At 31.1% G+C, this 26780-nt stretch overlaps 1 pseudogene; it reads left to right on the top strand.

Annotated features, from left to right (window-relative positions):
- The first annotated feature begins 1775 nt into the window (after positions 1-1775).
- LOC129879613 (histidine kinase 5-like) lies at positions 1776-26567 on the top strand (annotated as a pseudogene).
- Positions 26568-26780: the final 213 nt, after the last annotated feature.

Here is a 26780-nt window from a genome sequence, read left to right as displayed (position 1 = left end):
AAGAATTCAAAATTTTTCTCAATTTTTCATGTGTATTATTAGCCTATGAATTTTTTGTAAATATGACTGGCGAAATATTGCCAATTTTTTTAAGATCATTCCTAATTACCTAGTGAATGATATTAATAAATTCTATAGAATCCACACCAGTTTGTTGTAGCATTTTGGGGTCAAGAAATAGGAATTCAATTTTTTTTCCCCCTCAATTTCTTGTGTGTATTAACTTATGAATATTGTGTAAATAAGTTAATTTGAAACTTTTTGACTCCAAATTTTATAAAATCATCCGTAAATACTTAGTGAATCAAGCTTCAATAGAATTCACACTACTTTTTTAACATTTAGAAGATCATGAAACAAGAATTCAACCAGAAGAATGGAAATCAAGGAGGAGGAGACACAGTAGCTATCTATGGTCTATAAAGCTACTGTGTATACCATTTGGATTGCCCGGAATCAGAAGATTTTTTGAAGACAAGATGTACTTGAGGCTCACTAGGTTTAACGATCGTCCCTGGCTCGAAGATGGTCGAGTCTATGGGTGTTCTTTAGATGTATTTGAATACGTTTTTGTTAGTATGGTAATATTTCACAGTTCATTATGAAAAAAAAAAAAACATGAGTGAAATACTATCAAAAAAGAGGAGGAAAAAAAATACATTTTAAAATTGTGGCATGCAACTCGTGACTGAAGGATATGATTGAGTTAATTCTTTGAGTGGTCACCCAATTAATGAAAATAACCCATCATAATTTTTGTAATTTTTGGATTGGTTGGATTACTTGAGCTAAAAAGCGGGTCAATATATAATCCATTCAATTTTTACTTCATTTTAATTAATTTATTTTTGTCATTATGATTAAATACAACATATCAAATTAAATTATTTTTTTACATAAATCCATGGAGTTAAAATTCCTTATCATAAATAGTAAAATTATTATTAATTACTCAAATTCTTTCTCTATGGTGATATTCTTATCTTTGGTGCATTTAGGAATTAACGCACATATTTATCTTAGTCATCAACTTTTTTTTTTTTTACAAATCATATCGGATCGTGATGAATTGAAGCTACAAACAAATAAAAAATATTTTAAATTATAGCATGAAGTTATGATAGATCGATATGATGTCATTCTATATTCAATTAAATTATCCTCTTAGATTATTTACACATGCCAAATCATCATATAGTAATTTCAAAGTTACAAATAAAAAAGAGGGAAAAAATTGAAAGGGAAAAGTAAATTTCATTCAAGGAAAATTAATAAGGAGATAACATCAAATCTTGAAAAAAGATCACAAATACTTAAATAAAAAATCTTTGACCATATCAATCTTAATTCATAATTGGCATGATATTAATGAACTTGATACTATATATTGTCACAACAAGAAAACTTCAAAGTAAAACAAACAAACAAAAAAAAAATATTACTTCCCTCAATACAACATGGACAAGTCTTCAATTGTTGTGTTTTTGCTTGCCACCTCTTTGATCTTTTCATTTGGTTAGTTTTTCTTTCTCCTTCCACTAATTACATTTTATTGTAATTGCAAAAAATTTTAATAATTTGAAATCTATTTTCATGTTATGTTATGTAAAAAAAGTTTCAAATAAATGAATCTGTTATAGATAGATTTGACTGTATAACGATAATCAGGTCTATTCAAATTGTGATTTTATCATGGATATTATATGAGCGGTTTTAATTAAGTACATATCAACCCATCTTTTAACGAGGTGCTAATAATTTTTTAATCCTCAGATATGGCGATAGGACAACAATGTGTTGGCGATCTAGATTGTTCTGCAGTAATTCCATTCTGCAGAATTGGAATTAGAGAATGTATTAATGGAGTTTGTAAGTGTTGTGTTTCACCAACATGTGCTGATGAAGATCAAGAAAATGTTGGAATTGGTCGCAAAGTATTGAGCTTGCAAGAATATTCTTCTAATAATTAGTTGTTTAATAGCTATTTGGATTTTATTTTGTTATGTAAATCTAATTAATGCCTTGTTATTGGCTAATGAATTGAAGATTATGATTTAAGGAGTATCTAAATATTAATTTGTTTATTACTTGAGCATGTTGAAACAATAACAATAATAATGACGTCTTGGTTATCTTCGACAGGTTGAGATCAGGTATATTAATCCTCAAGCTAATATTATGCAAATATCATTACTAAAATATAGAAAAAATGACGAATAAAATCTATAGCTAAACATCAAAATTTAAGGTTACTTTTATTTATTGACAGATTATTAAAAAATCATGTTTGTACGAGAAATTTAGCAATAGATTAACGAAAAAATTTGTAACTAAATTTATTTTTTTAATATAGTGTACAAATAAAGAGTATTAGAAGTTATGTACATGTTCTAGTTATATAAATCTCTAAAATGCTAAACCATTCCTATAGGGCCTACCATAGAAGTTTAACATCCGAATAAAATCTCAACTAATATATATCACCTATATAGATCTGTTACGTCTATTGTAATATATATATGTCATTAAGTTTGCACGAATCCTCAAAAATTAATTTTTTTTGAAATAACTTTATTTCAACTAACTTTAGATTAATTTTGTTTATTTTTAACACAATCACTAATCATGATTTCACATCTTAGATTGATATCTCTATAGTCGATGCAACATTTAAAACAAATGAGAATAAAGTAATGGAAAAATTATCAATATACACTATTTTATTTACCATATCTTCAAATATTTTCGATCATTTCAAAATATTTTAAAAATTCTCTTTTTTACACCCAAAACCCATTTTTCCTGATATGTAACTGCTATTCTCTTTATCCGAATTAATGTATCCGGATACCACAGGATATATCTGGATGGACTATTTTTCTGAATATATAATTGCTATTCTCTTTATCAGAATTAATGTATCCGGATGCCACAGGATGCATCCGGATGGACTATTTTTCAAATTAATATATCTGAATTAATGTATTCAGATAATTGTTACTCTCTTTTTCTTTTTTAGCTTAACTGATTTGTTAATTAATGTATTCGAATACCATAGAATATATCCAAATACATAATTAATTCTTTTTTTAGCTCAACAGATTGTTAATTAATGTATCCGAATATATAAAAATTTATGTATTCGAATGACTATTATGTATCCAAATGAAACAAATTTTAAGGGATTTTTATAAATTGATAAAGAATAAAAATAAAATACAATTTACTCCTTACACTATATGATTTATATAAATTATACTAAAAGAATATTCAAAATCTACAATCCCAACAACCCGGATCTCATCCAGAAGGAACCAAACCAACAACAATGATGTCCAAAGTAATATGTAAGTTATTGTAGATTGATATGATCCTCAATATAATATAATTCACATTTTTTAAAAATTTATCCTACTTATTATCAGGGGCGGACCTACATGGGTGTCAGGGGTTCATCTGAACCCTCTCGATAAAAAAATTACACAGTATATATAAGTTAGGTTTTCTATATTTTTATACATATACTAATTTTGAACCATCTAAATCAAAGAGGAAAGATAACCTAGTGGTACTAGACTCCCAAACTTGGGCTACAAACATTAATCCCAATTTGCAGGTTTGATTCTTGTTGTTGTTGGGTGCACAGGCTGCCTAAGTTTTTAAAATTGAATTCTTTGCTGGTGTATAACTAAAAGAGAGAGGTATGTTTCTCAAACTAAGAAGTGATAGTTTAGGTATGAAACTCATACTCCCAATAGTTTAGGTATGAAACTCAAAACAGAGGAATAATTTAGGTGTGTTTTTGACACTTATCTCTTTAAAAAATCATTAGAATAACTTAAAACTTTTTCCCTTTGATGTTTGTATTTGTACTCTAGTTCACACATTTATGTTTTTATTTTTTGAACCCCCTAAGTAAAAATCCTAAATCTTGTTACAAACATGTATTTTACAAATTATCACAAATTCAAGTTATTTATTTATTTAAATTTATTAATCAAGTCATTCCATTAGATTATTTACAAATCATGCATTTCGGATAATCACAAGTCGAAGCAAAAAATAAATAAGAACAAAGAGTATACCATAAAATTATAACATGAAAGTATGATATATTAGTATGCATGCATTCATTCTATATTCAATTAAATTGTCCGGTTAGATTTACTTACACAAGCCAAATCGTCATAATTTCAAAGTTACAAATTGTTAGTAAACTGTATTTTAAATATTAAAACAGTAAAAATAACTATAGAAAATAATAAAAGATAGAATTTGGACTGAAAATAATTACAGTATATGAAAAATTAATGTCAGAACAAAAATCGAGCCCACTGTATACACAGTGTGTCCTTAAGGAAATTATTCCCCTCAACGTAACCGAGGTTTTGGAATCTTTCCTCCCAGGATAGAACGATTTACTCACCAAAATAGAGGTACTGCAAATTCTGGAGTCTGTGAACCACTCGAAGGCAGTATATCACACGAGTTTTTTTTAAGAAGTGCACAAAAGAAGAAGAAGAAGATATCTATCAGAATTTTCGTATGGAGCATTCTGAGGATTAACAGATATATATAGTCTGTTTGCACCTTTTAAGAAAAAGCACCTGTTGGAAAAAGGTTTTTCTATTGAGAAAATGTTTGCAACTTTTCGGACAAAGGTGCAACCTTTCAAAAAATCCGTTGAAAAAATGGAGGGAAATAATTTTTAAATTAATTCAGAAAAGAAACGGGTCGGGTCACGGGTAGGGCTGTACAGGGCAAACCGATAAACCGCACCAAACCGACAAACCGAACCAAACCGGAAAAAAAAACCGACTAGTGGTTTGGTTTGACTTGGTTTGGTGTATGAAAAAAAAACCCGACCATTATAGGGTTGGTTTGGTTTTAACTAAAAAAAGTCAAGCCGAACCCAAACCGACCCGATTATAGATATACTACTTTTAAACCGGGTAGGGCTGTACAGGGCAAACCGATAAACCGCATCAAACCGACAAACCGAACCAAACCGGAAAAAAACCCGACTAGTGGTTTGGTTTGACTTGGTTTGGTGTATGAAAAAACCCCCGACCATTATAGGGTTGGTTTGGTTTTAACTAAAAAAAGTCAAATCGAACCCAAACCGACCCGATTATAGATATACTACTTTTAAATTATGTTATACATAAAAATATTTATTAAAATGTAATTTATAAATGTTTTTTATTTTTTTTTTTTATATTTTTTGTTTTCTTTCTTACATTTATATTTGGACTTGAGAAGCCCATCTAAATAATATACAAAAAAAAAACCATCTTATAAAGTTAAAACTTCAAACAGTGTTCTGCGTCCATCTTATATGTTGATATTTTGTACTAGAACTCTTTTTAAGAAGCACTGCTCTATGTTTTTTATTAGATACTATAAAAAATTCGAAAAACCCAAAAAAACCCGAGAAACCCAAAAAACCCGAAAAAACCCGAAAAACCCGAGAAAAATTGATATTGAAAAACCCGACTTTTATTGGTTTGGTTTGGTTTATAGATTTAATAACCCGACACAAATGGTTTGGTTTGGTTTGTAAAAAATCCGAACCAACCCGGTCTATGTACACCCCTAGTCACGGGTCAGAATTTTCCACTTAATTAATTAATTAAATAATATTAATTAATTAATTAAAATTAAAGGAAATTTGGTCCAAAAAGATTATCAATCAATCATATCAAAGCCGAAGCCGAAGCCGAAGCCGAAGCCGAAGCCGAGCCGAGCGAGCGACGACGACGACGGCGCGAGGGGAGACCCTCTTCTTGACCTTTTAGCAACATGAAGGAGTGCTTCTACTTTTAAGTAGGAGACTTTTTCTTTCCACCACCTATGTGAGACTAATGCTTATTTTATAAAGCAAGAGAGAACAAATCATTTTCCCCTCCACTTCTTTTCCCTCCATTTCCCATTCAACCTATCAATTAAACCCAACAATCCCCCACATGAATGGGGAATGGCTACAATATAAAGAAATGCATGAATAAGTGTGTGATATACAAGCGAAGATTAATTGCATCTGGATAAGTAGGTTTCCCTTTGAACTTTCCATAGTGAACTTATATAGGATATACTCGATCAATCGGTAGATGCGATATCTTTGAATCGTCGAACTTTGTTGAATAATTAGACAACATAAGTCACAATTAATCATCAACCATTTATGGTTCTCACGGTTGTGTTCGTTTCAGTCATGAACACCGCCTGATTTCGTGAATGCATAGAGAATGGGCCTTTACCGTCATTCCCCTTGAAGCGGCTTATACTTCACACTCACATAGGTGATTTCTAAACATGTATTCCTATAGATACACTATCTAGTCATTTTCCGCCAGACTTAGATAATCATTAAAAAACCTTTAATGCTTTATTAACTCATTAAAAAACCTTAAAGTTTTATCCTTATTTTTGAACATTGTCATCATCATGAGAATGGGTTGAGTTATTTGACAATGTTGAACCGCCAATCATAACTTTGTTTGATCTCTTTGAACCTAGTTCTTGGGATGTCTAGTCTACTAGGTAGAGTTACCGCCATGATGACTTGTCCTAGGCCTTAACCCCATTTTCCTCGATGATCTTTCAACAACCTCTCTAGATAGGCCTTTTTTAGTGGATCCGATATGTTATCTCTTGACTTTACGTAGTCAATAGTGATAACACCACTAGAGAGTAGTAATCTATCAATATTGTATCGCCGTCGAATGTGATGCGATTTTCCGTTATACATAACGCTTCCTGTCCTCCCTATTGCCGCTTGGCTATCACAACGTATACATATGGGTGCCAAAGGTTTGGGCCAAAATGGAATATCTTCCAAAAAATTTTGGAGCCATTCAGCTTCTTCACCGGCCTTGTCTAAAGCTATAAATTCAGACTCCATTGTAGAGCGGGTAATGCATGTCTGTTTTGATGATTTCCAAGACACTACTTCTCCATCAACGGTGAAAACGTATCCACTTATGGATTTAACTTCAGATGATCTGGTGATCCAGTTTGCATCGCTATATCCCTCAATTACTGTGGGATATTTATTATAATGCAAAACATAGTTTTGGGTGTGTTTCAAATACCCCAAGACTCATTTCATTGCCATCCAATGAGTTTGATTGAGATTATTCGTGAATCGACTCAACTTGCTAATAGCACATGCTATATCTAGTCGTGTACAATTCATAATATACATCAAACTTTCCAAAACTCGTGCATAGTCCAATTGTAAGTCACTTGCACCTTCATTCTTTTGAAGTGCAAAACTTACATCAATTGGAGTCTTTGCAACATTAAAATTTAAATACTTGAACTTATCAAGTATGTTTTCAATATAATGTGACTGTGATAATGCTAGACCTTGTGGAGTTTTATGGATCCTAATTCCTAAGATCAAGTCAGCAACCCCTAAGTCTTTCATGTCAAATTTGCTAGCAAGCATACACTTCGTAGCATTTACATCGGCAATATTTTTACTCATTATCAACATGTCATCAACATATAAACAAACAATGACTTCATGATTTGAAGTATTTTTAATGTAAACACATTTGTCATACTCATTAATCTTAAATCCATTTGCCAACATTTTTTAGTCAAATTTCGCATGCCATTGTTCAGGTGCTTGTTTAAGTCCATAAAGTGACTTAACAAGTTTGCACACTTTCCTTTCTTTACCTGGAACTAAGAAATCCTTAGGTTGTTTTATGTAAATTTCTTCCTCCAATTCTCCATTTAAGAAAGCCGTCTTAACATCCATTTGATGGATTTCAAGACCATATATAGCCGCCATTGCCACTAACACCTGAGTAGATGTTATCCTTGTTACCAATGAAGTATGTGTCAAAGTAATCAAGGCCTTCTTTTTGTCTATAATCTTTGACCACAAGTCTTGCCTTATATTTATTAATAGTACCATCAACTTTCATTTTCTTTTTAAAAATCTATTTTGATCCTAAAGGTTTATTTCCAAGAGGAAGATCAACCAATTCCCATGTATGGTTATTCAAAATTGATTGAATCTCACTATTGATTGTCTCTTTCCAAAATGCTGAGTCAGAAGAAGATATTACAGCTTTAAATGTTTGAGGCTCATTTTCAAGCAAGAATGTCACAAAATTTGGTCCAAAGGAAGTAGATATCCTTTGACGTTTGCTACGCCTTGGATCCTCTTTGGTTGGTTTACTTTTGTAACACCCCCCAAAATATTTCTCTAAGATTCAGACCTTTCTTGTATTCGAGCAGGGTCGAACCCAATTATTGTGAAGTATATGCTTGAGCTAAGATGAGTCCCTGAGTAATTGAAGAGTATTGGAGGTGATGTGGGGTCACAAAGGACCCCTAGGACCAAGCTAAGTCCAAAAGGTTCGTCGTGGCTAAGTTTTAGGATGAGTTCGTTTAAAGGGGTCGACTTCTAACGACCCTATCTTTTGAAAGACGACAATCTGGGAGGCTCATGACCTATCAAATTAAAGGTCGTCGAGTCTTTTTTCCAACGCCACTAAGAATGTAATTTTTGGAGTTCGGAGTCAAGAGATATGAAGATCCTAATACGAACTAGCTCAACAGGAATTTTAGGCCTGGGTTGCAACTGTTGGGAATATGGCCTTGGCGCCGCAAGGGCGCGATGCGCCACTATCGCGCCAGGAGCATGCCTCAGTAGTTTGGTCCCTGGCGCGATGCGCCACTATTGGGTAGCAGGGTTTTTCAAGCCAATTTTCCAGAACCCAAAAAACTTGGGCTTGGCGCTGTAAGGGCGCGACGTGCCACTATCGCGCCACAAAACAACCTCAGTAGTTTGGTCCTTGGTGCGACGCGCCACTATCAGATGTGCAGGTTTTAGGCCTAATCGACCTAGCGCTGCAATGGCGCGATGCGCCACTATCGTGCCAGAAGCATTTTTAGCTTATTTTTTAGAATTTTGGAGAAAGGGCAACTTGAGAATTGTCCCAAATTATATATGTATCAGCCTTAGCACATTTTGGGATCATTTTCAATCCCTCACCCTCTCTCTAAAAAGCCCTAGAAAATCCCTCTCTCTTCTTCTTCATCTTCTTCTTCTTCTTCTTCTCCATTTCCAACAAGGATTTGTTCCAATAGCTTCAAGGATTCAAGTCTCCCATTGAAGACCCAACAACTAGGTCTCTTCAAAGTCTTCAAACAAGGTATGTAAGGCTAACCTAAAATATGGATTGAGTTCTCTCATATGCCCATAGATGTGTTGGATAGGAGTTGTGAAGAATTTGAACCTTCTAGGAAGATTTTCCTTGAAATTTACCTAAACTCTAGAATATTTTCATATGCTAGAAATTGATGGATGATTTTAATGACTTGAGTTACTAAATAGTTATCTTTCATATTATTGACTACAAATGTATCTTTGTATATAGATTTATAGATGTTGACGATATTCTTGAGTTGATTTTTGTTGAGAGTATGGATTCATGTTTCATTCACATGAACCCAAGATGAGATTTCTTTGGTCATAATTTGTCTTGAGTTGAGATGGATGGTTTTGTGTATATGTGTTGTTGACACCCAATTTTGGCCATCCACAACGCAAATTAGTTATCGAGTTTCTTTGAATTTGAACATTTTGAAACAATTAGCTTTTATAAAAAAAAAAATATATTTTCATATTATTCTTAACTATTTTTATCTTTTTATAAATTTTAGTATAATATACATATTTCTATATAACTATATATTTGATTAATATTTATGTGGTTATTCAAAAATTACCTTAAAAGATTTTATTTTTTACTAAATACAATGTTAGTTAGGTTAGTTTAATTATAGTTTGCATTTTTGAAAATTTTAGTTTTTTTCTAAAAAAAAAATAAAAAAATAATAATAATAAAAAAAAAATCCAAACTCCCACATCGAAAATACATGGAAAACTTGGGGTTTTTGGAGCCTATATAAAGGCTCATATTTTCATTAAGAAGAGGAAGAAGGAGGAGGTTTTTTAACCACCCCAAAGTTAGAAATTTTCTTAACTTGGCTAGGATTTTGGACTTTTGTCCCCAGCCTAAAAGTTGTGAAAATTTCTAGCTTTCAATCTATATTTTCTTCACGGAAAATAGGAGATTGAAGTTGAAATTTAGGCTAAGAACCCATGAAGGTTCGAGTCTAAACTTTTTTTTTAAAAATCTTTTTTTTTTGTTTTGTAGATTGGAGTTCCATCAAGCTATTGGATGGTGGTGAAGTTGTCTTCCGCTCATCGTTTTCAATCTTGGCCCGGAAAGAGGTAAAATATTTTTTCAGTTTTATTTTACTTAATTGTTTCACGTTTTATATTTAGTTGATTCATAGTCTTATTTTTTTTTAGTTAGTATGTATATAAGAATAATTAAAATTAATGATATAAATTTGTTATAGTTAGCATGTGTTAGGATTAATTAGCTAGCATGTGTTAGAGTTAATTAGCTAGAATATGTTAGAATTATTTTATTAAAACACTTAGTTTTGTTCATTATTTTTCCAAGTAGTTTGATATTATTATTATTACTATTATTATTATTATTGTTTGTTCTTATTATTATTGTTTGTTCTTATTATTATTGTTGTTGTTATTATTATTGTTGTTGTTTTTATTATTGTTGATTACTATTATTATTAATATTATTATTATTATTGATTGTTGTTGTTATTATTATTGTTGTTCTTATTATTGTTGTTTTTTTATTATTGTTGTTGTTGATTACTATTATTATTATTATTATTATTATTGTTGTTCTTATTATTATTGTTGTTGTTGATTACTATTATTATTATTATTATTATTGTTGTTCTTATTATTATTGTTGTTGTTGTTGTTATTATTGTGTTCTTATTATTGTTGTTGTTGTTATTATTATTATTATTATTATTATTATTATTATTATTATTATTATTATTATTATTTTTGTTGTTGTTATTTTTATTGTTGTTGTTCTTGTTATTATTATTGTTGTTGTTCTTGTTATTATTATTGTTATTCTTATTATTATTATTATTGTTCTTATTATTAGTATTATTATTATTATTATTATCATTATTATTATTATTATTATTATTGTTGTTGTTGTTATTATTGCGTTCTTATTATTGTTGTTGTTGTTATTATTATTATTATTATTATTATTATTATTATTATTATTATTATTATTATTATTATTATTTTTGTTGTTGTTATTTTTATTGTTGTTGTTCTTGTTATTATTATTGTTGTTGTTCTTGTTATTATTATTGTTATTCTTATTATTATTATTATTATTGTTCTTATTATTAGTATTATTATTATTATTATTATCATTATTATTATTATTATTATTATTATTATTGTTGTTGTTGTTGTTGTTGTTGTTCTTATTATTATTATTATTATTGTTGTCCTTATTATTATTATTATTGTTCTTATTATTATTGTTGTTGTTGTTGTTGTTCTTATTATTATTATTGTTGTTATTATTATTGTTGTTCATGTATTATTTATTGTATTTATATTGATTCGGGTTGTAATAATTTAGTTACTTATGTTAGTTATACTTTCCTAGATATTAATTTTAATTTATTTTAACCTAATTAGATTCCCCTAAAGATAAACCAATTCATGTTAAGTTACTCTTTAAATGATTTTCTACCTTTACTTATTTATTTGATAAACTTTTACTTTTTTATATATACATCTATATTATTTTCAATATTTAAGTTTAATCTTTTTTTTTTTCTAAAAAAAATAATTCTAAAGTATTCATTTCATTTTAAATTAATATTTTTAAAAGTTAGTCAAATAATTTTTAAATCGTCGGATAACCGCGCGTTAGCGGCCACTTTGAATGCTTAACACCTTCTCAAAGTGGAAATAAGAACCTCGTACCTGTTTCTCTAAATTTTTAAGACTTAAATCTGTTAGGGTCTTTTAAATTAAGTTTTCTTAATTTCTTTAAAAAATTAAGTGGCGACTCCTTTTTTCTAAAATTGATTTTTTCTCTAAAAAGTTGAAATTAATTTTAAACCGTCTTTTTTCGATATAACAGAAATGGCGACTCCGCTGGGGACTAATTAGGTTCTAACCATTAGATTTGATTGCTTATTTGACTAACTATTTGGGTTTGTAATAATTAGTAATTTTTGTTTTTCCTTAATTGTGCAATTATGTGTTTAATTTATATATTAAATTGTTATTTGCATTTCATAGCATTTTTCCTATTTAATGTATAGTATATTAAAGAACGATTTTGCGGTACCGCAGTCGGGCTTTTTATACTTAACCCTTTTCGGAATGATCGACAATTTATTGATACGCCATGCGTCCAATGGTTGTCGTAAGTTCCAGCCTGAGTTGTCCGCTTGGGTTACCAGTCTTGCAAAAGCCACTCTTAGTCAACCTAGCGTAGAGCAATGCCAAATCCCTAATTTAGTGCATTGGCCTAAGACGACCTCATACCCAAGGCGTATTGGGCCCATTAGAAAGACCACCTTGAGTTCAAAACGGCCCTCGGCCTAAATGGACAAGCATACCTATATGTTTAAATTTGAAGGTTTTATACGCGGTTTGGCAAACCATTGTTCCTCGGGGCTGGGAGTTTTTTTTTTGTAGCTTAGTCAAGTCAAAGAAGGACCTTCAGTAAATGACACTTCATCCAAAAGGCGTTGGCGTTCGGAGATGTCAAGAAATCAAGAAAGAAGGATTTTCCACGAAGGCTTAGTTAGGATTGTACCCCTGCGTGGGACTGATTATTTATATCCCTTTTTTCCATTTATGTATCCCCATTCAAATTATTCATAATATTTGTATAAATATAAGTTTTGGGGCAATGGAATGTTTCAAATGACGTAATACATCCTTCAAATCGTTAGGCCTACCTTTGGCACAAAAAGGTCACATATCTGTTTAGGATGCGCAATAATTGTTTGTGTGCTATATGCTATAACTGTTTTGTGAATATGTTGCTTTATTTGGAGACATGCTAGTCCACTCTTTTAGATTTTTTTTAGAGCCTCATAAGCATAAATATCATAAATATCGAGTCACTATCGATAGTGCGTCCAAATATTCAATGAGTCTTTAATTTCCTAACAAAATTCGAACTTTGCACTCAAATCATAAACTTTGTTTTCTCATATCCATAAAAAAAAAATCAAGTGGTCGAACTACGTAGGACCTGAATTCTCCTTTGTGAGATACGTAGGCAGTCTTTCAAGGCTCGGTCCCTGTTTTTGAAGTTTTCAGTTTTCCTCATTCTTTCAAAGAAATTGAGAACTTTTTCTGCATCTAAGAAAAACAAGGGTACAAAAGTTGAAACGCAAAAAAAAAAAAAAATCTGTGATTCACAAGTCAACTTTTCTCACACATTTATCATAAAATTAATTTTTGTCCGTTTACTCTTTCTTCACCCATAGATTAGTTTGTCTTAAAACAAAGCAACATTTATGTGTTTAATTCTTTATGTGATATTTTGCATTAATTATTATAAGCACAAACTAATACTTTGGCTTTTGAGTTATTTTTCTTTTTCAGGGAAAGACTAATTTATGTCGGAAAACAAACTTGCTTACTTTTCAAAGATCGAGGGTTCAACAAAGTTGTTTCTTTCTTTGTAGGGGCTGTTATCAAAGGACATCATGCGATAAATGAAAGGATCTCAATTTGGAGGTCAATTCCCTCTCCCTAACTAAGAAGTTTTCTTTGTACACAGAAGAGACGACATTATTTCAAGAGAGGGGATCACGAGACAAAGAGTTAATGGGAAATAACGATGACATTAAATTTCACAAGACACTAATACACAGCCTGAAAGATAAATCGGGGGAGTCTTTGACTATAAAATCTTACTCCTATATCTTGTTACTTATTTTTTTTTATCGAATGGCCCCGCTTTCACACTTTTCTCATATCTTTGCAGGAAAACTGTCCCCGACAATAGTCGGGGATGGTTATAACAATGTATGATTCTTTGAATAGTTGGAAGAATTCAAATCATAAGAGACAATCCTCAAGAAAAACACAACAACAATAACCAGAGCTCAAGAAATTGGATTTATTGGAGAAGTATCAATTTGAGGAAGAAAGATATAGGGTGATAAACATCCAACGTCTATATTAGATGAAGAATTAAAGAGATACATATTCCAAGAGTCTCCTAAAAATGATGTAAAAATTCAAGATAAACAAGAAATAGATACTGAGTATGACAACATAAAATACTGAAAGCAGAGAGCTAAATATTTGGACAAATTATTGGAAACAAGTGTTCAACAGGATGCAAATACTAATTGAGAAATTATAGGAAAGCATAGAAAACATTGAAAGACAATCCTCTCCAGTAGAAGAATTATCCCAGATTCTGAAAAAAGCAGATAATTTCGTACAATTTGTCCTCCAAAATGCACCCGTTATTACCCGTCACCAGGACAATGAGTTATGTTATCTACAATTGTTTGTCAAAGTCTGCATGAAGAGGACATCATCAATAAATAAATGTAAAGATTTTACTAGTACTGATGTAAAGGAATCTCGAGACTTCAAATGAGAGGTTTCGGAAAGGGGAATATCGGCAAAGAAGGGATTATTTGGGTCAAAGAATTCTCTAATATATGTTGAACCTGTGTTCAGTAAGGCAGGAGAGACAATTGGTGTAAATTACATAGGAATGGAGATAACTGATCAGATAAGGAAAAGAGAAAAAAAAATGGCAAAATTGCAAGAAGAGATAGTTGTACAGAAAGCCAAGGAGACTGAACTTAACAGAGAAAACTATGCGAGAAAAACAAATGCTTGCAACCATGTCTCATTAGATTAGATCCTTTTGTCAGGAGTGGTCAATATGATCGAGATTTTTTCTACCATAAAATTGGATAAGGAACATCGTCAGCTTGTGAATGTAATATTGTCTTCAGAAGATTTGGTTCTTCAACTAATAAATGACATCATTGACCTTTCCAAAGTCGATTCAGGAGTAATGAAGTTGGAAGCCACAACATTCCGACCAAGGGAGATTATAAAGCACGCTGCAGCATCTCCACAGAAAATATTAACATTGGAAGACCACACCAAGTTTGTCTAAAGCTCTAAATTATTTTATATATCATATCTGCAAGAACTACGCACACCTGATTCTCATCTCGATGAGATACGTAGGCAGCCCTTCTTGGGTTCGGTATTTCTTTTTTTCATAAAAGAAAAATGATTAAAAAATAGAAAATAAATAAAATAATAAATTGTGTACATATGTTAAGTGTCATATCTTCTTGATTGGAACGAATACAGTTAGGAGCATGCGAAATATTTGGTATGATGAAAATGATTGGCTTTGTGGTAAACCATAGCTTCTGTTGGTATCTTTCATTCGTACTTTTGTGATGCTTGAAAATTCTCTTGCGGGCATTCAAGGTAAGAATATAACCAACCTCATAGCTTCATGTGCATTGTGTGGTGAGCTTTAGATTAAAATTCAATTGCATCGCACTGTTGATCTAGAACTTGGCCTGATATGTTTGTTGAGGCGAAATCCTGAGTTATATTTGGTTTGAGAAAGGATTGTAGGCCTTTTTTGACCCGATTGTGCCTTTCAGAGCCTACCAAATAACATTAATCCCTAGTTTTCCCACTTTGAGCCTAAAACCTTTTCTTTGGACAACCACATCTTAGCCCTTTCCCTTCTGAGTGCTTACATGCACTATCCCTCTCTTAGCCCAACCTCCTTGAGCGCACCAAAGACGCGCAAATTATAGAAGAAGATCCAACTTCGAAATTGCCAAAGGCAAAAGACGTAAAGTCTCCAAAGTCAAGAAAGCAAAGACGACTTTCTCATAAAAAAAAAAGAACCTCCTACAAGGTCGATGTAAGACAAAAAGGAAACTACTCCAACAAAAAAGGAGAAACCTCAAAAAGGAACAAAAAGAGAAAAGCTCTAACAACTAAGGACTCAAAGAAGTCAAGACAAAAGAAAGAGGTGAAAAGAGGAAAAACTCTATCAAATAAAGACTCGAAGAAGTTGAGACAAAAGAAAGAGGATTAGACGTCAAAGGCGTATCAATCATCAAAAGCACAAATTCAGTGTGATGCTCAAGGAGAGATTAAGTCACTTTTACCCCAAATTAATATCCCACCCGTTCCCTTAGCCTACATTACAAACCAATAAACAAGCCCTATATGATCTCATTCCAAATATTCTCACATTAGTGGAGACTTACATGCAGGCCAAGCATATGGTATCACAGTTGCATGCGTTGAACTTTCTTGAGAGTGTGAGTGCACTTTGTAAAATGTTCTCAAAATCAAACACTTCATATATGTGCGAAATAGAACTTTCTTTATTGTGAAGGCACTTGAAACATGATGATTGGTATAATTCTAAACCTTTGTTGGAAGCAGGATGAAAAAATCTTGTCGACACTTAAGTATGTTTGAGGTACTACTTGAAGCTATAAGAATTACCTTGAAGTCAATCTCAGTTATGAGAAAGGAAATGAGAAATATTTCTATGCATTCCTAACTGTTGATACCAATTGTAGTCAAAATTTGACTATCTCTTTACATTCACTAAAAAAAAAAAAAAAAAAAAAAAAAAAAAAAAACTCTTGCATTTGTCCTTTGAAAGTGGGTAATCCCATTGATGTGAGATGCCTATTTTACTTCATTGGATCGTCCATATCAAACTGGTGGAATATCTCGTGTTTTAAGCTGGAAATGTTGTAAGTAATACAGTTTTCCATGTCATTATGCTCATATTACACATGTGTCTACTGATTATCTTGTCTCAGATTTTGCAGCATTCATCATCTAGAGAATTGGAACTACATTTGACCTGATTCCTGCACCAACAGGATATGTAGGCGCCACAATGGCTCGGTCATGTTCCCCATAAGATTTTCATTTCTCCCTTTTAATGAAAACTGGGACAGAATTTTTGAGATATTTTCAAAAATTCAGAAGAAGATACTATCTCCAGCAAGTCAAGATTGGAGATCATGTTAATATATGCAACTGGGACAGAATTTTTGAGAAGATCTCAAAAATTCCATCAAGAATTGTCAGAAGTTCGAAGTCAACTTCAAATAATCTCCAACATTGCTAGAATGAAGCGAACTCAAATTCAAGTTGCGAGCCACCGAGGCCTCGTATAACTTCTATCATAGACATGCGTTCCAACGAACACGAGTTGTTCAAAAAAAAAAAAAAAATAAAAAAAAAAAAAAAAAATAAAAATAATAATAATAATAATAATACAAAAAAAAAAAAATTGTCAAATCATCCAAGAAGATGACAATGCATTTCATTTCCATTGCATTTTCATTTGCCAAGAGGGCCATTCATATTTTATTTTATTCATATTATATTATCGGAGGTGGTAATATCATTTGCCAAGAAGGCCATTCGTATTTTATTTTATTCATATTATATTATCGGAGGTGGTAATATCATTGCCAAGAGGGCCATTGCATTCATCATTGCCAAGAGGGCCATTGCATTTTCATTGCCAAGAGGGCCATTGCATTTTCATTTGCCAAGAGGGCCATTCATATTTTATTTTATTCATATTATATTACCGGAGGTGGTAATATCATTGCCAAGAAGGCCATTGCATTCATCATTGCCAAGAGGGCCATTGCATTTTCATCTGCCAAGAGGGCCATTCATATTTTATTTTATTCATATTATATTACCGGAGGTGGTAATATCATTGCCAAGAGGGCCATTGCATTCATCATTGCCAAGAGGGCCATTGCATAATCATTGCCAAGAGGGCCATTGCATTCATATTATATTACCGGAGGTGGTAATATCATTGCCAAGAGGGCCATTGCATTCATCATTGCCAAGAGGGCCATTGCATTTTCATCTGCCAAGAGGGTCATTCATATTTTATTTTATTCATATTATATTACCGGAGGTGGTAATATCATTGCCAAGAGGGTCATTGCATATTCATTGCCAAAAGGGTCATTGCATTTTAATTTGCCAAGAGGGCCATTGCATTTTCATTTGCCAAAAGGGTCATTGCATATTCATTGCCAAGAAGGTCATTGCATATATCCTACCAATGGATTTTCATTCGTCCTACCAATGGACATGCAACATATCCTACCAATGGATCTTCATTTGTCCTACCGATGGACAGATAGTTATTTTTTCAAGTATCCTATTAATGGATCACCATCCTACCGATAGTGCAGCATTATCCTACCAACGAATCAATGAGGATTTTTCCAACATGCAAAGAGGATGAAAGAAAGTGCGAACGACATCAAAGAGGATGCAGCACAACGTAGAATCCTTTTAGCAGCGAACTGGAACACAGTCCAAAGAATAATGTCAAACTCATAGGACACGAGCTAAGGAAACGACTTCCACCACAATAAACTACATTTCTATCGGAAGGCGTGTGGTTATTTCGGGGTTCATTCATAATTCAAAACTCGTACCAACCCCTTTTCAAAAAGATGAAAATGGAGTCGGCCAAAATTGGATTTGTCAATTTTCTTTGTCCACGATCTCTTTTATCAATCATATCCAAAGAAAGGGACAGCTGTTGACACCCAATTTTGGCCATCCACAACGCAAATTAGTTATCGAGTTTCTTTGAATTTGAACATTTTGAAACAATTAGCTTTTATAAAAAAAAATATATATTTTCATATTATTCTTAACTATTTTTATCTTTTTATAAATTTTACTATAATATACATATTTCTATATAACTATATATTTGATTAATATTTATGTGGTTATTCAAAAATTACCTTAAAAGATTTTATTTTTTACTAAATACAATGTTAGTTAGGTTAGTTTAATTATAGTTTGCATTTTTGAAAATTTTAGTTTTTTTCTAAAAAAAAAATAATAATAAAAAAATAAAATAAAAAATAAATCCCAAACTCCCACATCGAAAATACATGGAAAACTTGGGGTTTTTGGAGCCTATATAAAAGCTCATATTTTCATTAAGAAGAGGAAGAAGGAGGAGGTTTTTTAACCACCCCAAAGTTAGAAATTTTCTTAACTTGGCTAGGATTTTGGACTTTTGTCCCCAGCCTAAAAGTTGTGAAAATTTCTCGCTTTCAATCTATATTTTCTTCACGGAAAATAGGAGATTGAAGTTGAAATTTAGGCTAAGAACCCATGAAGGTTCGAGTCTAAACTTTTTTTTTAAAAATCTTTTTTTTTGTTTTGTAGATTGGAGTTCCATCAAGCTATTGGATGGTGGTGAAGTTGTCTTCCGCTCATCGTTTTCAATCTTGGCCCGGAAAGAGGTAAAATATTTTTTCAGTTTTATTTTACTTAATTGTTTCACGTTTTATATTTAGTTGATTCATAGTCTTATTTTTTTTTAGTTAGTATGTATATAAGAATAATTAAAATTAATGATATAAATTTGTTATAGTTAGCATGTGTTAGGATTAATTAGCTAGCATGTGTTAGAGTTAATTAGCTAGAATATGTTAGGATTATTTTATTAAAACACTTAGTTTTGTTCATTATTTTTCCAAGTAGTTTGATATTATTATTATTACTATTATTATTATTATTGTTTGTTCTTATTATTATTGTTTGTTCTTATTATTATTGTTGTTGTTATTATTATTGTTGTTGTTTTTATTATTGTTGATTACTATTATTATTAATATTATTATTATTATTGATTGTTGTTGTTATTATTATTGTTGTTCTTATTATTATTGTTTTTTTATTATTGTTGTTGTTGATTACTATTATTATTATTATTATTATTGTTGTTCTTATTATTATTGTTGTTGTTGTTGTTGTTATTATTGTGTTCTTATTATTGTTGTTGTTGTTATTATTATTATTATTATTATTATTATTATTATTATTATTATTATTATTATTATTATTTTTGTTGTTGTTATTTTTATTGTTGTTGTTCTTGTTATTATTATTGTTGTTGTTCTTGTTATTATTATTGTTATTCTTATTATTATTATTATTGTTCTTATTATTAGTATTATTATTATTATTATTATCATTATTATTATTATTATTATTATTGTTGTTGTTGTTATTATTGCGTTCTTATTATTGTTGTTGTTGTTATTATTATTATTATTATTATTATTATTATTATTATTATTATTATTATTATTATTTTTGTTGTTGTTATTTTTATTGTTGTTGTTCTTGTTATTATTATTGTTGTTGTTCTTGTTATTATTATTGTTATTCTTATTATTATTATTATTGTTCTTATTATTAGTATTATTATTATTATTATTATCATTATTATTATTATTATTATTATTATTATTATTGTTGTTGTTGTTGTTGTTGTTGTTCTTATTATTATTATTGTTGTCCTTATTATTATTATTATTGTTCTTATTATTATTGTTCTTGTTATTATTATTGTTATTCTTATTATTATTATTATTGTTGTTATTATTATTGTTGTTCATGTATTATTTATTGTATTTATATTGATTCGGGTTGTAATAATTTAGTTACTTATGTTAGTTATACTTTCCTAGATATTAATTTTAATTTATTTTAACCTAATTAGATTCCCCTAAAGATAAACCAATTCATGTTAAGTTTACTCTTTAAATGATTTTCTACCTTTACTTATTTATTTGATAAACTTTTACTTTTTTATATATACATCTATATTATTTTCAATGTTTAAGTTTAATCTTTTTTTTTTTCTAAAAAAAATAATTCTAAAGTATTCATTTCATTTTAAATTAATATTTTTAAAAGTTAGTCAAATAATTTTCAAATCGTCGGATAACCGCGCGTTAGCGGCCACTTTGAATGCTTAACACCTTCTCAAAGTGGAAATAAGAACCTCGTACCTGTTTCTCTAAATTTTTAAGACTTAAATCTGTTAGGGTCTTTTAAATTAAGTTTTCTTAATTTCTTTAAAAAATTAAGTGGCGACTCCTTTTTTCTAAAATTGATTTTTTCTCTAAAAAGTTGAAATTAATTTTAAACCGTCTTTTTTCGATATAACATGTGTATTGATTGGATTGAAAAGAATGAATTGGATAGTTAAGAATGCCCTTTTGCTTCTATAAAATGAACATAGAACTAAAATAAGGATTTTGGAGTAGATGTTTGACGATTGATGTGATGATGGTATTTGACAAGGATGTGATGATAATGTTTGATGATGATGTGAATGATGATATATGATGATGATGTTTGGTGACGATGTGAATGATGATATTTGATGATGATATGAATGAAGAGGTTATGTTGATGAGGATGTTGTGTGATGAAGTGGATTGGAGTCTAATGTGATTATGTGATATGTGATTTACCTAATTTGATGTGGCTGGAGTCTTATGAGCAGTTTGAAAATAAAGGATTGTTGGAACCATTTTTGTATTAACTATTTATACACTATTTTGAGTTTAAAGAGTAATTATTTTCATCTTTGATTTAGAAAGGAGTTTAAGTATGAGTTGAGTATGAGGAGCCTTTAAATGAGTTGAGTATTTTTACATTAAAGTATCTACTTTGAGTTTGAGTTGAGGAGTTGAAATTATATTTTAATGTACATAATATTTTCTGCATTCATTGAGTTGAGATTGTATAAATTTTAAAGAGAAGAGTTTGATGATTTGAGATGAGTCGATTTGAGAGAAGGTCCAATAAGGCCGGATTTGAGTTGAGATTTGAAAAAAGTCCAATGAGATTTGCCATTATGACTTGATTGAGTTGAAATGAGAATAGAGTTGATGAGTTGGCAATATGCTAAATGAAACTAGCCGTGAGGGCTTGTTTGAGATGATTGGATGGAGTTTTATGAGCATAGAGTCATGGGAGGAGTATCGAGCACCAAAGCGGGTGAGAGTATAGTCCATACTTGAACCCCAGAAACTATGCCGCCAACGTAAGTAGGGATGGAATCGTTAAAGTCGGATGCTTTCCGTGGGATCGAACCGTTAAAGTCGGATGTTTCCCATTTTTATTGTCCTAAAATGATAGGACTTGACTAATCAATGGTATCCATGATTAGGGAGGCGTTCATGCCCTGGCAAGGTATGGACAGACGTGGCAACGACGTCTGATTGTTGTACTATCACTGACTCATAAGTGATGGTTGTCGGATAAGAGAAACTCCCATTTAGATCTTGATAGTGCTCCGAGTCAGTTGAGTTGAGTGGCATGTGATTTGGTCCCGTCTAAACCATTTCTTATTAGACTTAGGACACTTGAGTGAGTTGTTACATATTTATTGAGTTGAGTGCTTTGAGTTGAATTGTAAAACGTTGCATAATTTAATTTGCATATTTACTGAGTTGAGTCCTTTGAGCTGATTGTTTAATTGAATGTTGAGTTGATTGTATATGGTCGGATTGGATTAGATGAATTTTGATTGGATTGAATAGAATGGTATGTGACTAGATTGGATTTGATTATTGAGTTGAATGTTAAGTTGAGTGTATATAATCGGATTGGGTTAGATGAATTGTGATTAGATTGGATTGGATCGGATTGTACATGATTGAAAGAGATCGAATTGTAAATGATTTGATTGAACTGTATTATACATAATTGGATTGGATTGTATGGTATATAATTGGTCTCTGTCTAAATTGTATCCTTACTTTAGATTTACGACGCCTTATTTGAGTCTCTCTTATCTTTCTGATTTGAGATATGTGGACCGATGTTATTCTTCCTTGAGGTATGTTCCATTCTGCCATATTACATACTCGTACATTCCACGTACTGACGTTCATTTGGACCTGCATCATTTCATGATGCAGAGACAGGTTTAAGAGATTGTCAATAGGAGCATCATTGGGGATCTATTCGCACTCGGCGTATTGGTGAGTCCTCCCCTACTTTTGGAGGACACCGCTTATGTAATCTTACATTGAGTTAGCCCTTTTTATTTCTATTTGAGGTAGCCATGAACATGTCATTGACACCAATTAGATAGCAGTGATAGAGGCTTCATACACTAGATAGTGAAGGGTTGATTGAGTATTTCTTTACTTAAATTATTCTTGTCAAACTATTTTTAACGATAAATATTAGAGTTGATTTGTTGGCCCAGGGCCTTTTTTTGAGTTAGATTGAAGTTTTGAGTTGCCCACCGACCATTCTCATTATTATTTTGTCTTCCGCTGATTGAATAAATAAACGAATGTGTGACCAGGCTATGTGGTTCGCTTAGGAGCCAGAAATAATTTCTAAGTGCCGATTACGTCTAGGGTACCCTCCGGGGCGTGACAACTTTCCTTTGGTTCTTCTCGCGGTCGTTTAGATCTTATACTTGAGGACTCACATTCAATTTTATATGGATAAATATTTTCAAAGAATTCAGTATTATCTGATTCAATTATCGTATTAACATGAATTTCAGAATTGTCTGATTTGTGAACCAAAAATCGATAAGCTTTGCTATTTGTAGAATAGCCAATAAAAACACAATCCACGGTCTTTGGTCCGATTTTTACCCTTTTGGACAAAGAAACTTGGACCTTTGATAAACACCCCCACACTTTGAAATATTTCAAGTTGGGTGTTCTTTCTTTCCATAGTTCATATGGAATAGATTGTGTTTTGCTGTGGGGCACCCTGTTTAGTATGCGATTAGTTGTAAGGATAGCTTCCTCCCACAAGTTCTGCGGTAAACCAGAACTAATTAATAAAGTATTCATCATTTCTTTTAATGTTTGGTTTTTCTTTTCCGCAATTCCATTTGATTGTGGTGTGTAAGGGGAAGTAGTTTGATGAATAATTCCATATTCTAAACATATTTCTTCAAAAGGAGATTCGTATTCTCCACCACTATCACTTCTAATTATTTTTATCTTTTTGTTCAATTTATTTTCCTTTTCGTTCTTGTATTTCTTAAATGCATCAGTTGCTTCATCTTTACTATTAAGTAAATACATATAACAATATCGAGTGCAATCATCAATAAAAATTACAAAATACTTCTTCCCACCACGAGTTGGTATAGACTTCATATAAAAAATGTCTGTATGAATCAATTCTAAGGGACTAGAATTCCTTTCAATAGATTTATAAGGATGTTTAGCATACTTAGATTCAACACATACTTTGACATTTTGATTTATTGCAATTAAAGTTAGGCAATATATTTAAGTTAATCAGTTTTCGCAAGGTTTTATGATTGACATGTCCTAAACGTGAATGCCATAAATTATTTGACTCAAGTAGGTAAAAAGAAGCTTGAACTTTATTATCATCAACAACCATTATATTTAATTTGAAAAGACCCTCAAAAAAGTATAGTACTCGATTCCATTACATGCATCGGAGGCAATCGAAAAAGCTAGCATTTCTTAGAATACTGACTATAATGTTTCATTCTTACTGAAAGATTCACAAGAAGGTGACATCAAATCTTGAAATAAGATTTACATATATTGGCTGAACATTTTTCATTGACTGATATATAACCTAAAGAAATTATTTGACTCTCTAACCAAAATTCAAGATAAAAACAAAGTTCAAAAAAAGAAAAATAACCATGCAAATATTTCCTAGTCTTATCTTATCTATTTACCAGATAAAATTGGAAAAAAACTTAATGAACTAGGTACTATATACATTGTCACAAAAGAATTCACTAACCAAAATTCAAGATAATTACAAAGTTCAAAAAAGAAAAATAAATAACCATGTCAATCTTTTCTAGTCTTATTTATTTACTAGAATAGATTGGCAAGAACTTAATGACCTAGGTATTATATATATTGTCACAAAAAGAACATTTCAAAATAAAAAATATACTACTTTTCTTAATACAACATTAATAAGACTTTGATGATTGTGTTTTTTCTCATCATTTCTATGACCTTTTCATGTGGTTAGTCTTTCTTAATTCCTCTATTTTCTTTATGATCAGTTAAATTTTTCTGTGATAATTATAATCTATACTAACATTATTTTATTATGATTACCAAGTGTTTTTTTTGAATCGATTTTTCATGGTTTGCTATATTATATTATTTTTTAATAATTTTTTAATCCTCAGATATGGCGATAGGACAAAATGTGTTGGCGATCCAAATTGTTCTGCTATAATTCCGTTCTGCAGAATTGGAATTAGAGAATGTATTAATGGAGTTTGTAAGTGTTGTGTTTCACCAACATGTGCTGATAAAGATCAAGAAAATGTTGGAATTGGTCGCAACGTATTGAGCTTGCAAGAATCTTCTTAATTAATTACTTGTTCTTAAACAGCTATTTGGAGTTTATGTTGTTCATGTAAGTCTAATAAATGCCTTATTGTTGGCTAATGAAATGAAGATTATATTCTAAGGATTTTTATCTAAATATTGATTTATGCTTATTACTTGAGCTTGTTTAAGCAATGTTGGAGCAAAATGCATTTTAAGGATTTGAGCATTTTGATATTAAATAAATATGGCTCATGTGAAATGCATTATGCAGCATCTCCAAATTAACGTTGGTGGCTATTATAGCCTTTAACTTATTGGCTGCAAACTCCTATTATTGTGTGGCATTTTATGCCTAATTACTCATATGAGTTAATGGTAGAATATGCCATAATTTTCCTTGTAACCCCTAACTCATTATTCACCGATTATTTTACCTTATTATGCCTTGTAACTTATGTAACCTTTTGGCTATTCATTTACCTACATTATTTCTATTCAATACAAGAAAGAATTACTCACCTATAAATAATGATGTTTCTTCCTTTGTGAAGTGCATGTCCAATTTTTTTTGATTCCTCTTCAATGAGCTGAAATTTCTGTGAGGAGCTCTGTTCGAGTGGAAGCATCCAAAAAGATGAGAAGTGTGAAAAATACTATAGTGTGTAGTAAGGTTAGTGTAGTAAAACAAAGAGTTGAGACAAGAAAATATTCGAAGCTTCAACTATATTCACTATACAAAAGTGAGTATTTATATGTTGAAAGTGTTGAGATACATCTAAAGATACATATAAGGAACAAGTTGAATGTCATGGTCCAACTGATAGGAGTCCTGACGACTATCAAAGACCTACTAAAGAGTTAAGTTATAGTAGGACTCACAGTTGGATAAGTTAGAGTCAAATTATGACTAGGCTGCTGCTATGAATGTGTAGTGGTTAATTTGTAATTAATTTCATTTTATTTGTGTTGTAGTATAACTCTAAGTTTATTTAGCCTAGGACTCTACAACTCACTCCTATATAAAGGAGACTTGTACTCATTTATTATCATCAATACAAAACCTTGATTCTCTCAATAGTTGCTGAGAATTCTACATGGTATCAGAGCATTATAGCTCTTCCACTATTTAAAGTATTGAATCAAAATCAAAATCCCACGTCCAAATTGTAATGACTCCATCCACCAATACGCTATCCACCTCCTCCCTCCATCACCTCATTGCTTCCTTCTCCATTAAACTTAAGCCAACAAATTATCTTATATGGAGGACACAACTGATGTAGTTGATTCAGGTGATGAGATAAACCTATCTCATCACAATGACTGAACCAACTCAGAGTACCTGTTCCACTAGAAAGACTGCTGAGGAAGATGTAGCTGTTGAGAAGGATGCAGGAGATAGTGGTAGCATTGACTACTGGGAGGAGAAAGATGTGCTCTAAGGAGTTGGATCTTAGGTACCTTGACAGAAGAAAACATGTACCTGATTGTGGACTACTCAACTACCAATGAGATGTGGAAATGCTTAGAAGAAACACATCTTCAAGCAACAAAAGATAAGGAGTTTAAGCTCAAACAACAACTACAAAGTGTTAAGCTAGGAACTAAAAAGATTGATGAATATATTAAGGAATTCAAGGGTATATGTGATGGTC

This window comes from Solanum dulcamara, chromosome 2 (assembly GCF_947179165.1).
Source record: "Solanum dulcamara chromosome 2, daSolDulc1.2, whole genome shotgun sequence".
In the NCBI taxonomy this organism is placed as follows: Eukaryota; Viridiplantae; Streptophyta; class Magnoliopsida; order Solanales; family Solanaceae; genus Solanum; species Solanum dulcamara.
The sequence above is the reverse complement of the archived record's forward strand: the minus strand, read 5'-3'. Positions and strand labels throughout refer to the sequence as shown.